This window comes from Bubalus kerabau, chromosome X (genome assembly GCF_029407905.1).
Source record: "Bubalus kerabau isolate K-KA32 ecotype Philippines breed swamp buffalo chromosome X, PCC_UOA_SB_1v2, whole genome shotgun sequence".
In the NCBI taxonomy this organism is placed as follows: Eukaryota; Metazoa; Chordata; class Mammalia; order Artiodactyla; family Bovidae; genus Bubalus; species Bubalus kerabau.
In genome coordinates this window covers 1247002-1258918 of record NC_073647.1, presented here as the reverse complement: position 1 = coordinate 1258918, position 11917 = coordinate 1247002, and the positions used below count along the sequence as shown (strand labels likewise).

General features: G+C 44.1%; 1 pseudogene; it reads left to right on the top strand.

Moving 5' to 3' along the window:
- Positions 1-2822: 2822 nt before the first annotated feature.
- LOC129639474 (testis-specific Y-encoded protein 1-like) lies at positions 2823-11641 on the top strand (annotated as a pseudogene).
- Positions 11642-11917: the final 276 nt, after the last annotated feature.

The window sequence follows — 11917 nt, the reverse complement described above, 5'->3', positions numbered from 1 at the left end:
GTGTATAATCTTTTCCAGACTAGCTTATTTTACTTAATAACACTCATTCAGGTTTCATCCATTTCTTTTTGCGATTTGATAGCTCATTTCATTTTATTCTTGAATAATATTCTGTTATGTTGATGGACCATAGTTTGTTTATCCATTCTATTAAAGGACCCTTTGATTGCTTCCAATTTGTGTGCGTGTGTGTGTGAGAGAGAGAGAGAGTATGAATTAAGCTGTAATAAAACTCATGTGCATGTTTTTGTGTGGGCAGTAGCTATCAAATCATTTGCTGAACTATCTAGGAGCATAATTATTAAATCATGTGGTATGACAACATTTAGCGCTGTAAGATATTGCTTCCAAATTGCATTCCCACTAACAACGAATGAGAGTTCCTGTTGTCCCTCATCTTTGCTGGTAAATGGTTTTTCAGATTTTGCATTTGACCATTCCAATAAGTCTGTAGTTGTATCTCATTGTTCTAATTTCACCAGTCTACTCTGAAAAGTTATCTTATTTCTATATTTCCATTGTGTTTTATTCCCCCCATAAATTCTTCAGGTGTTTTACCTTTGACCTGAGGTTTAAAAAGATCTTCTGCTCAGCAAAACTTCTGCCTGTTTATGCCATCAGTGATTACTTTCCTTAATTATTCCCCTAATAATTTTTTCATGAAGGACTCATATGTTGAAATCATGCCTATTAGAAAACAAAATATTTCTAATTGAACAACACTGAGCACATTTTCTTTTCTTGAGTATTGCTTTGTCCACTATTGTTTAGTGCTTCCACAACTTTAAGTTCAGCATGAATTTCTCCCCGTTTTTTTTTTTTTTTCTTTTTTTGGTTTGTTTTGATTCTCTTCTATACTTACTAGAAGATAAGCAAATCTGTATTCATACCAGTTGCAGTTGCAGTTTTGCATTTATCATGAAATTTTATTACAAGCGTATGTGTATTTTATATGAATCTTCACTTTATTATGTGTGTTCTTCATGTTTTGATAAACTATATGCTCATTATTCCTGTTTTTAACAGTCTGTGCCTCTTCTTCATTGAGATTCAAATGGATCCATTTATATAATGTTTGAAACAGAGAGCAATCATAAAATATGTCGGTATAGTTATTGAAGAAAATATATTTCCAAAAGAACAGTAACGAAACAGTTTGCTATTTGATAGCAAAATTAATTTTCTCTCAGTGTATTTTGCAACTATGAAAGCCCAAATGTTCTTGCATATAGTCTATAAACAGAGAAGATAAATTAGCAAGCACCTCAATAGAACATAGATTTACAGAAAATCTAATGTTCTGTTTTAACTAGCTCAACTTACAGTCTTGTTATAGTTCAGTTATCCACAGTCTTGTTTTCGTGTCAGCAAAGAGAATATGCTAGTTCTCTTTGGGGGGAAGATATTTTAATCAACCTTTTCATATGCTTTTGATTTTCAAGAGAAGAGAAATCCTAAGACACTTGTTTTCGAGTGTCTGGTACTGTGCCTGATGAATTTTTTTTTCTATTTAATATGTTATCATTAGTAAAATGTGCATCCTGTTTACGTCCAACACTGAGTTAAAGTTGGATTGGCATCACCAACTCAATGGACATGAATTTCAGCAAGCTCCGGGAGATAGAGAAGGACAGGAAAGCCTGGCGTGCATGGGTCACAAAAAACACATGGGTCACAAAAAAATTAGACATGACTGAGCGACTGAAAGGATCCTATTAAGTACAGTCATTACAAAGTTTTCAAAATAATATGTAGTCCTCAAATAAGACCTGATGACAACGTTTGCCACAGTTATTTTCTCCTAAATTCACCTGGTAATTTGTTGTAGCCATCAGTTTTGGTAACTTGCTTTCCATGGAAGAATGTTAAATTGCACATAATTTAATGACTGAATGTGGTTTTGGAATGAGGCATTCTCTCAGAGAGTTACCCTCTACAGAAATGAGTCTTTAGGGGCCAGTGTTAATGAATACCCATGTACCCAATATAGTTAGGCCAAGCGATATCAGAACGTTGGAGCTTAAAGCAGAGAAAGTTTTATTGCAGGGCTATGAAAGGAGATGGGAGGCATATGGCTTTAAAAATCCTGAACTCCCCCAAGAGTTTTCAGCAAAACACACTTCTGGGAGAGGTGAGGGAGAGGTGTGGTTAACTGCTGCGAACGTCTCCCTGTCAGATCCTGAAATAAGTCGCTTCAGCTGTGTCCGACTCTGCGATCCCATAGATGGCAGCCCACCAGGCTCCCCCATCCCTGGGATTCTCCATGCAAGAACACTGGAATGGGTTGGCATTTCCTTCTCTAATGCATGAAAGTGAAAGGTGAAAGTGAAGTCACTCAGTCGTGTCCCACTCTTAGTGACCCCATGGACTGCAGCCTAGCAGGCTCCTCCATCCATGGGGTTATCCAGGCAAGAGTACTGGATTGGGGTGCCATTGCCTTCTCCCATGTAAGCCTCTAGCGAAACAAATATTATTCCCCATGTTGGGAATGTTGAAAAAAAAAAAATGCTTCCAAGCTTGACTTTCACACTCCTAGGTCCTTTTTAGGAGGAGGAGGTCCCTGGGCAGGCTGGTAATCCTGACTGGGAGCATTCATCCAGCACCCAGTCTTGATCCTCCCACCAGTGGCCAGTCCCAGCTGAAGAGGCAGCTCTCAGTCTGTGGGCCCTCCTCTTACCAAGGTCCCCATACCTTGCCCAACCATCTTCAATGAGGGAGCCAGGTGTCCATCATGCAGCTGGCCCTCAGTCTCCTCAGTCTACCCAGTGGGTGGGGACTGGGTCCTGTAGACTGACCCATGCAGAAGCCACAACCGTTCGGTCATGGAGGTGGGGATGGGAGAGTTTGGCTATTGCTCTGAACCTGGGGCCAGGCCAGTGAGTGGCTCTAGCAAGCAGCTCTGGGCCACTGCAAGACACAGCCTTTAGCCTGTCCTCAGGTGCCCTGGCTTGCTCCTCAGCCCAAGGCCAGAGGACCTGGAGGGCCCTGGGCACAGCCTGCAATATATCTTTAACTAAACTCTTCTGAGAGGCTGACTCTGATGGAGCTGGATTTTGAAATCCACTAATGGACCTGAGCTAAGTGTGCAGCTCCATATTCCTCCTGCCCTCTTATAGTATCATCTTTGGTGAGATTATTCAATGTATGACTAAAGTTGGTACCTTGGACCACCATGGTCCATTTCCACTAGCCCTCGATAACCGCATTCAACTCTCTGTTTCTATAACTCAGGTATTTTAACTAACAATATCACGTGATGATAAAGTTTTTGTCTTCCTCCGGCTGAAATATTTTACTTAGCATAATGTCCCTAAAGACATTGCAAATGGGGAAACCATTTATTTATTCACTGCTGGAGGTACAGTTGCATTGCAATATTTTTAAATCAATTTTTTATTTGAGTATAGTTCCTTTACATTGTTGTATTAGTTTCTGCTGTACATCAGTGTGAATCAATTATATACTTACATAGATCCCTTCATGTTGGATTCTCTTCCCATGTGTGTCACCACAGAGCACTGAGTAGAGTTCCTTGTGCTTTTCTTTCTTATTTTGTCAGTAATTTAAATTGATTTCTTTATTTTAACTGGAGGATGATTACTTTACAACATTGTGACGGGTTTTGCCATACATCAAGCTTAGTGAGCCATAGGTACCCATGTGTCCAACACATCCTTAAGCCCACCCCACATCCCTCCCCACCCTATTCCTCTGGGTTCTTCCAGATCACTGGCTTTGGATGCTCTGCTTCATGCATACGTACACGTGAAGGATGATTTTCCTGCATGAAATATGCACTTTTGTATGTTTCACATATGAAAATATGGGTGCAGAGTTTTCTATGTGAAATACGAAATCTGCATTTCACTTTTGAAAATCTAGTTGTATATTTTTGGTCATGATACATGGCTTATGGGATGTTACACATCTGGATGTCTGTGCACACTTTTTCCTACATGAATATGGAATTGTGTATATCTCACATAGGACAATTTGAGCATACATTTTCCTGCTTGAAGTGTGGGATTTTATATATTTTCCCTATGAAAATCTCCATTAAGATCTTCTGACATGAAGTATATTCTCAATAGTTCAAATATGAAAACATGATGCAAATTTTCACTCATGAAATAGAAACTTTGTACATTTCAAAAATGAAAATCTAGGTACACGTTATCTTACCTGAAATTTGGTATTTTTATACTTCACACAAAGACATTTGGGCGCAGATTTCCTTGATCTACATATGCAATACTCTATTATTTCACATATGAATATATGAGTGCTGTTATTGCTGCACTAAATATATGTAATTCTCTATAGTTCACATTTGAAAATCTAGGCACAGATTTTCCTGCATGATATATGGAATGCACTCTATGAAAATCTGGAAAAGGGTTTCCCGATGGATATATTGACTTCTTTATGCTACATTTATGAATATCTGTGAGCACATTTTCCTACACAATATATGGAATTCTCCATGTTAAACCTTTGACTATGTGGACATTCATTTTCCTACATTAGATATTAAATTCTCTCTAAAAAACATATGAAAATATTAGCATGGCTTTTGTGGGCATAGATTTTCAAATGTGGAACACGGAATTCTGTATGTTTCACACGTGCCAATCAGTGTGCAGATTTTCTTAAATGAAATATGGAATCACATATATTTTACAGATGATAATTGGAACAAAGACTTTTCTGCTATATTGACATATGGGATTCTGTATATTCCATATATGAAAATCTTAATTGAGATTTTCTGACATAAGTATGTAATTTTATATATTTCATGTTATAAAAATCAGGGAACTGATTTTCCTACATGAATGAGGACATTTCTACACTTCACAAATAGAAATCTGTGAACAGATTTTCATACATGTCATATGAGATTTTTCACATTTAATATAAGGAAATCTCGGCCCAGATATTTGTACAAAAATAAAGAAATCTTTATGTTTCATATATGAAAATGAGTGCCAATATTCCCATATGAAATATGGAATTCTCTATGTAACATATTTGAAATAGGGCCATCCATTTTCTATGTATCACACATGAACATCTCTGCTCAAATTTTCCTAGAGGAAGTACTGAACACTATGTGTATCACATAGGAAAACCTGAGCGCCAATTTCCCCACATGCAATCTGGAATTCTGTATGCTTACGATATCTATCAAATTCTGTGTACCAATTTTGCTACATAAAATATGGAATTCCATATATTTCAGAAACGAAAATCATTGTGACATTTTCACTCTATTAAAAATATAATTCTCTATATGTTACATATGAACATCTCAATCCTGGTTTTACTACATGAAATGTTGAATTTTTTTGTATTTCACTTTATTAAAATCTGTATGCAAAGTTTTTTACATGAAATATGGAATTCTTTATACTTCCTAGATGAAAACCTGGGTAGTGATTTTCTTACATTAAATATGGGATACTCTACATTTCACACATGAGCATCTAGGCATTGCTTTTCTTAAGATATGGAGATCCAATATGGTATTGGTATTGCCCCTATTTCACAAGTGAAAATATTGGCACCACTGTTTCTTCATGAAATATGGAATTCTTTGCATTTCTCATACATATATCAAGACAACGATTTTCCACCATGAAATATGGAATTCCCTATATTCCCTATATCAAAATCTAGGCACTAATGCTCCTTCATGGACGTTGGACTTTGGTATAGTTCACATTTGAAGATCAGAATGGAGATTTTCCTATAAGAAATATGGAAATCTCTATATTTTGTATGAAAAAAGTGGTTCTTCATGTACTGCCACATGTTCCCTGTCCCTTACACGTGTGTGCCTGTGTTGCATGTGTGTGTGTGTGTGTGGGTGTGTGTGTGTGTGTGTGTGTGGGTCCTGCCCACTGCAGACACAGAGATGAAGGTGACATCACCTCATGTGATGATGAGATAGTCCTGAGATGTGGAGCAACCAGAAGATGAGGCACGAGGCATTCACAGACTAGGGGAGACTGGTCCATGCATCTCTGTGATGCCCCTGTCCAGGACAGGAATGAGGAAAGGATGACAGGTGACAATCTGGACAGGGACTCTTCAAATCTGCAGTTACATCAAGAGGCATAACCAAGCTCACAATTTCTGCTGTGTTGTGTGTTTGTATCAGTAAGCAGTGGTGGGGGGTTTTGAGGAGTCACCCAGAGGAAATAAATCAAGTGATGTGGGGATTTAAAACCACTGTCTGTGGATCCCTCAGTCTGTGGTGCATTGGCTACCCTGTGGAAATGCCGGACGAGGCTAGGACAGGGCCCCCGATTTTGAAGCGGCCAGGGTCCTTTGGAAAAAGGAAGAGACTGGAAGGAGGAGGATGGGAATGAGAGCCGGCTTCAATGCAGATTGTTCCACACAGGTGAGAAGGAGATTTGGGAAAGTCCTGGGCTACTGCTGCCTAGGATCAGCCTGTCAGCCAGCACACTCCCTCTCTAAGGGTGTTACATATTGGCACCATGTGAGACAAATGACATGCTAAGCTAGGCTCTCAGAGTGAACCCCCAGGCATCCTAGCAGAGACGGAGTGTGAGCGTGGAATCCGACGGGCACTTCCAGCTACCTGGCAGTGCAGAAAGGTGAGGAAAGCGCAGGTGTGGGGTGTGTGTGAGTGCCCCACTGCCAGGGTCTGTCAGCGAGGGAGGGAAGAGGGATGAAGCAAGGATGGCAGGGTGTTTGCATGAAGGGACCCTGGAACAGTGAGAGACAGGTTCCAGTTCAGAGCCCGCTGTATTTAGGCTCCAGGCATCAGTGAATAACAGTCATGAGGAAGACACCACATTGCTCGTTTAAAGATGTTCTGAGGTGAATTTCTTCCTTTTTCCGAGTGTGCTGCTGTACCCTGGATCCCTTGCCGAAAGGATAGGCAGGTAGAAAGGACCAGTGGGAAGTCAGTGACAATGGAAAGGAGCCAAGAAACAGAATGGGGTGGATTCCCAGGCACAGAAGAGGGGGCGGGTCTACAGCCTCTTGGACACTCAGCGACAAAGATCTTTCTGTCCTTCTCAACTGTAGCAGCATTTTCCCCCCAAAATGACCAGGGGCATGAGCGTACCTTGCTTTTTATGTAAGCTTTGGTTGACTGATGGGACTGCAGCATAAGCAGCTGCTATCTGCAGAGCTTGCCAGTTTAAAACATCACTATACTCTTCACAGAACGCTTGGATATCAGGACTATGCAAAGGATTGCTTCAGTTGATTCTTCGCTGTTCCCAACCCCACAGGGCTGGGTAGACAGGGTAGGCTGCAGTGTGTTCTCAACGTGGAGGCTGAACAAAAACAGCACCACTTTGAAAGGGCCTGTATACGCTAAATGGGCAGACTTCAATGCCTCTGGCACTGGTGTGTCATCGCCCTTAATGGAGACCTGTCCTTAACTTCTCCCTGACGCATTCAAGCACGTTTCAGGCAGTCACCTTATGCCAGCAATAGCATATCCTATTTCTCCCCCTGTCCAAAATGTGGCCAAGCCACTGTAATCCTGTGCAGTGTTCATGTCCACCAGGTGAGGGAGGGAGGGACGCCTGTCTCCTTCTGTGGTTCACCAGAGATCGCCTGTATTTGCCTCTAAATTTGAGAAAGCATTCCCCAGCTGTGTTAACTGACAAAGTCAGATCTCCCATGGGTGCAACTCACACAGGCGAATAGATTTGGCTTTATGCCTAGGTTAAGTGTCTTTTATGAGTGCTGGTGCCCAGAGAATGGCAGAGGGCAGCAGCACCAGACAGAGAGACAGAGACACACAAACACAAGCCCCTACTACACACAAAGAAAGATAGACAGGGAAACAGTGTGTGCCAAAAGCAGAGACAGAGACAGAGAGCTCTGTATGCTGTGGCTCTGGTGTCCCTGAGCAAACGAGCTCAACAATGTCAAACTGGGTCTGTACTCACTCTCCTATCATCCAGTCTGCATTGGCCTCTCTGCTCAGTGAAGGAAACTATTCAGCCACATTGCCCCCCTACCTTTCATGGGACACTTTGGGAGAGCACCCAGAGATTAAAGGTCCTGTGGGACACAGGAGTGTCCTTTTCAGATATAGAAGCGGGAATTCATGCTTTGAATTTCTGGAAGCCAAGGAAGTGGCAGCTTGCACCTGGGTTTTGCCAGATGGAAGACAGGCAATGGCCTGGAGGAGGACACTCAGTGAAGCAGAGGCATCATGTGGCTCGCTGGAGCCCTGGCAGCCGTGGGGTGGGGGTGTGGGAGGTGGGCGGGCATGGGCCTGGGGTAAGGGGTTGGGGGTGGGACAGAGGTGACTCCTTTTGGGCTAGGGGCCTGTCCATGGAGCGTGATGCCCACTACCCTCTCTGCCAATGGCTGAGATTGGGCCCAGCAGCCTGGGAGTGGTTCATAGCTCCAGCAGCCTCGAGGGCCCATTAGCCTGGGCAATCTGGTGGCCTGCGCAGCTTGCTCCAGGTGGTCCACCACCACATTCTTCAGTCTCAGGGCATCCCAGAAGGAGGCAGCTATGGCCACTGGGTGATGGCAGCAATTGCATCACCTGTGCAGGCCACCTGCTGTGCTGTCATGTCCAACCCCTTCACAGCTGCACCAGCTTGAGCCACAGCAGGCCACGTCCAGAGTGAGATGCTTCCAGAGGATGGCAGGAGCACCCCAGGGCTCTGGAACTTCTTAAATGTGAGGCCAAGTTTTCAGGGGACGGAGGTCCTGGGTCCTGCCCTCATGGTGGGTGTGTCGGAGACCTTGTAGGCACCAGGTGGTGCACCAAACAAGGAGTGGCTCTCTTCATTTGGGAGGCGATGAAAGGAAGGTGTGGCCCTGGAAGAGGGAGAGATGGTGGGAATCGGGCAAGAGGTCTGGCTGCTGGTGGAAGAAGACAGCACAGAAGAGGTGGAGGTGGTGGCGGATGTGGAACAGGAGCAGTTGTCCTCGCAGGAGCCAGAGGAGAAGCTGGAGGAGCAGAGCCAGGAACGTGCAAGGCCAGGAGATCCAAGTGATATACCGGCCGATGCTGAAGGGCCTGGAGTCACTGGCGGCCCTTCAGACAGTGAGTTTAGCTCTGGGAATGTGAAAGACCACAGGGCCTATGTTCGCTTCAGGTGGAACAACCGTCAGAGGAGGGTCACTTGGCTCAGAGATGCACCATCTTCCAGGGCACCGCAGGCTTCTGGCTTCCAAAACCTATCCTGACTGCTATTCCTCAGAGTCAGCTGCTCAGGAGGAGGAGAAGGACCAGGAGCAGGAATAGGAGTGGGGACAAGGGCACAGGCAAGGTGAGTGGTGGTTGAGGGAACTTGGTGCTGGGGATGTGGAGATCCAAAGATACAGCAGGAGCAGAATTCGGACATGGCCAAAACACCTGTAGGTGTCTGAGCTGTTGCTTTGGGTGACCCTTTTTGGCCTGCATCTGAAAAGGAGCAGTACCCAGGGGTGGGGATTCTATATCAGGAGTGACCAGAAACATTAGGCCAGAGTGGAATTCTCAGAAAGTTATTATTGTATTTGTGGATAATCCCGGGAAGTAACAGAGACAGTGCGAGTCCCACAACCTCCCCCCACCTCGGTCAGTCAGAGCCCCTGTAGTTGTTCCCACTAGTGCAGTGCAGAAGCAGGAGGTTTTCAACACCCAGGATGAAGGAAAGGGCTTCTCTCTGGTATGCTGTGAGTGCCAGACAATTCCAGACACATCCTTGTGAAGACACGGAGCAGGTCAGTGACCCAGGGCTTTCTTGTTAAACACACACACACACACACACACAGAAAGACACACACACAGAAAGACACACACACATACCCATACACAACACACACACTTGCCCACAGACAAGGTGTGCCATGGGGACTGCAGTTCCTGATATTTTAAGCAGTGACATGCCACTACTCAACACACACCAGCCAGTCAGAGATCAGAAGTAGTCAGAAACAGACCCTCCCTTGGCGAATGCAGACAACTTCAGAAGCCAAAGACCACAGGGGACCAAGAGCCGTGAGCATGTTTGATGTTACGGCACTGGCTGGGGACATACATCAGTGGGGCGGGCAAGCAAGTGTGAGTGCCCAGAGTGCTTGCAGATGTCTGTTCCAGTGTCCCTGTGAAAAGCTGTTGCTGAGCCATGAAAGACACTGGGATTCTTGGCCTGGGGAGGAGAGGAATTCAATCCAGAGCCAGTGACAAGGTTTGATCACTCAGAGCTTTTGTGTAATCAAGTTTTATTAAAGTATAAAAGAGATAGAGAAAGATTCCGACATAGACATCAGAAGGGGGCAGAAAGAGTACCCCCCCCACACACACACCGCTAGTCTTTAGCAGGAAGTTATATACCCACTAGCAGGCTGCTTTGCTGGTGGCTCAGAGGTTAAAGCGTCTGCCTGGAATTCAGGAGACTCAGGTTCGATCCCTGGGTCAGGAAGATCCCCTGGATAAGGAAATGGCAACCCACTTCAGTACTCTTGCCTGGAAAATCCCATGGACGGAGGAGCCTGGTAGGCTGCAGTCCATGGGGTCGCAAAGAGTCGGACATGACTGCGCGACTTCACTTTCTTTCACTTAGCAGGCTGCTAATTAGAGAAAGGAAATGTCTCAACACTCAGAGAGTGGCACCAGGTCCCTCACCTACAACATTTATCTTGAGATAACATTGGTACAAGGTGAGCCATCCTAGGCCATAAAAGGATTGACAATAATCTTGAAGAAAGGCAGGTTTCTAAGCAAATACATAGTCTTAATAACAGAGTAGGAGAACAATTGTATGAGTAAAACATACTGGTTTTTTGAGGCCTTGTCTGTTCTGAGTCTTAGGTGGAACCGATTTGAAGAAAGACAGAGTCTAGAGTAAATGCATAGTTCATTAACATAGCTTAAGAAAAACATTTCCATAAGAAAAATGCATTGGTTGGCTCAAGGTTTGAGAAAAGTTAAGTTCAGATGGAACCAGATGTCATCATGGCAACACAGAATTTTTAAAGAAGCCTCCTTTTAATTTTGTATGCTGCTGCTGCTGCTAATTCACTTCAGTGGTGTCGAACTCTGCGACCCCATAGACAGCAGCCCACCAGGCTCCTCCGTCCCTGGAATATCCAGGCAAGAATACTGGAGTGGGTTGCCATTTCCTTCTCCAATGCATGAAAGTAAAAGTGAAGTCACTCAGTCATGTCCTACTCCTAGGATCCCATGGATTGCAACCTACCAGGCTCCTCCGCCCATGGGATTTTCCAGGCAAGAGTACTGGAGTGGGTTGCCATTGCCTTATCCCACAATAAACCATAATTGTGTAAAATAACCTAATTTGTATACTTTTCCTAAGTAAAGTCTATATTTTCTATAGAGAAGGGAAAATCTGACACATGCAGTTTGTTTCCTCCTGCCCCTTAAGAGAGAGAGAAAAATGTCTGTCACTTGCAGCCTATTTCCTCCATTTACAGGCCCCTAGCCTTCCTGCCTCTTATCCTCTCACTTGTTCCTTCCCAGACTAGCCCTGTTGCTTGTGGCTCTACCTGGCCCTGCATGTGGCATGACTGGCTCCTTGACCTGCAGCAGATTGTAAACAACCGCCAACTATCCATCATGATAAGTGAACAAGTTGAAGTCTTGCTTAGCTACATGATCAATTTGAAGGTCAGTGAGGGAGAATGAGGAAAGGTGGATAGGGGAGCTGGGCAGGGAAGTGGGGGATCATCTTATGTGGTGTGAGCACTTGGAGTGGAGAAGCAGAAGCTGTTGCTCCTGCCCTTCAGGCAAGCTATGGACCCTAGAAACTTGCACATTTCCCCTCCTCCTGGTCCTGTCAGGTGCAGGAACTGAGGCATCCCTGGTCCTGCTACATGCTGCTAAGTTTCTTTTCGGAGCAAACCCTACTTCAGAAACACATTCATCATTAAGAAGTACTACCTTGACATCATTGGTACAACC